Here is a 2,367-nt window from a genome sequence, read left to right as displayed (position 1 = left end):
GGTTACGAAACGATTCTCGAAATACGGGATCGGATAGCGGAATACCAGTAGCCACTGTCTTCCAAGCCGATAAATTTTCAACTGGCTATACGATAGATCGTCGAAGAGGAAGCGGTGCCCTTTGACTCGTTTTCTTTCCACGGGGGAATACGAAACGTTCCGTTGTTAGAGAGGTTCCCTTTCAATCACAACAATTCACAACGATGCGATCTCGTGATATTTTTTTCGGTAATCGGAAAAATAGAATTTTTGAATGAGAAACGTTGGATCAAAGCGCGATTAAAATCGATTAAAATTAAAAGGTTTGTGTGAGAAGTATCATCAAAACCAATTTTTAGGAATTATATTTATAGAGAGGAAAGATACGTGTCCGTTTTAGGATAAAATTACTTGAATTGCTCTCGAATGGACACGTAGAAATGTTAGCTTTGAGAGTAGAATAAATTGTTAAACAAGAAATATGATGTAATTCTAAATGAGACAAGAATGGAAGAGCAACAAAGAATAGATCAAATTTAAACTATTTAAGTGCTTCTAATTAAATAATTTATAATTAAATTAATCCTAATGTTTCAATACCTAAACTTACGTAAAAACTATACTTTAATTCGAGCAACGAATCACTCCTTTCCCTAATTTTATTTTCACCAGTTCCCACCCACGTAGAAATCGTGTCACGCGTGTCGCTTATGCAGAAAGAAAGTCACCGATGAGGGAACGATAGCGAAGTTGAGCGGAGGAGTGCCACGAACTGCACTCTCGTCCACGTTCCTATCCTATCCGTATTTCTCCACGCAAGAAGAATCGGGCGGGCGCCCGATTTCTGCCAGGTCATCGAGTCTCATTTACAGAAAGGACCGTTCATCGTTAAACGGCAAGAACCGAAGAAGATCTCGAGTGGCTGACCCACGAACGATACGCCCACTCGATACCGCGATCTGATCCACGAACAAATCCCCGACGACGAATCGATCTGATTCGCTGTTTTCTTGCTAGCGGTACGCGTGTGAAATGAATACGCGATTTCTCGGCTGTTCCCATTCCTGAATACTTTATCGCGTCTCCCCTTGAACGATCTCCAAGAGTTCCAAAGTTCCGGCACGTTCCACAGTTTTTGGAAAGTTTGCTTTTCTTCGTTGTTTTCTCCTATCTTCTCTTTCTTTCTCTTTCTCTCTCTTTCTCTGTTTTTTTTTTATTGTTCGTGGTATTGAATAAAATTGGAATAAAATTAACTCGATCTTTGGAGAGATGTAGCGTTTGTTTAAAGGAGAAGAATAGAAGTATAATGATTGTAAGAAATTGGAAAAATTTGGCTGTCAAAAGATATTGGATTTTATTTTATTCAAATTTAAAAGATGTAAGAAAATTTTTTAAAAAAAAACATCATGAGTTTTAAATGGATCTGGTAATAAAATTAATTTATTAGGCATGAAATTAGAATACTGGGAGTTTTAAATGAATCTTGTGATAAAATAAGGATTTTATTCTTATCAAAGAAATAAGTATAACACAAAGCTTAATTTTTTGTTCGTATTATTTTTAACGATATAACGATATGAATTTTTATTTGATGTAATTTGAGATCAAAGCACCGTAATAATAAAATATATGGTTTATAGCGTTATACCGACAGCTAACGTTCTTTACATCTGGAATTATAAAAATGATCGCTAAATATACCGCGAAATATTGATTCAGAAGAAAAATATAATGAAGAATATCGCGGTCGAAGGGAATTGAACCGAGAAATCGAAGAAATAAAATAGGGACTGAAGTTCTTCCATCTCATAAAGAATGAAAATTAATAAGAGGAAATAGAGCATATAAAATTTAATTACAATTCTAATAGGAGATATAATATCTTACGTTTTCTGTAATCTGTGTCATCGAGTATATTCATTATTAACCATTCAAAGAAAGATATCGTAGACAAGAAACCTACTTGAAAAATTATTTTTTAAATACGTTTAATTTAACTAAAATTTGATTCTTTCGCCATATTCTCAATATATCACATTATATCAATAATTCCCCCAATAATTCTACATTCCACTTATTATTAAATTCCACATATTTATGCAAAATAAAATTTGAATACACGATCAAGAAAAGAAAAAACTCAAATATAGATATTTTTTCGCACAACGTGTGCAGATTTCTCTGAACAAAGATTTCTTCCTTGAGATGATTCATGACATCTCAACTCCGATTAAAATCTCACGTTAACGCTTCCAATTCCACCACTTGTCACCAACATCCCGAATCGATTTTTTCCATCTTCTCTCCAACGATCCTCCTTTCAATCCTTCCAAAAAGAAGAAAATAATATAAAATCGTGATGGCCCGCTCGCACACAACATCCCGAAT

Source organism: Apis dorsata, unplaced genomic scaffold, assembly GCF_000469605.1.
Source record: "Apis dorsata unplaced genomic scaffold, Apis dorsata 1.3 scaffold_577, whole genome shotgun sequence".
Taxonomy (NCBI): domain Eukaryota; kingdom Metazoa; phylum Arthropoda; class Insecta; order Hymenoptera; family Apidae; genus Apis; species Apis dorsata.
The sequence above is the reverse complement of the archived record's forward strand: the minus strand, read 5'-3'. Positions refer to the sequence as shown.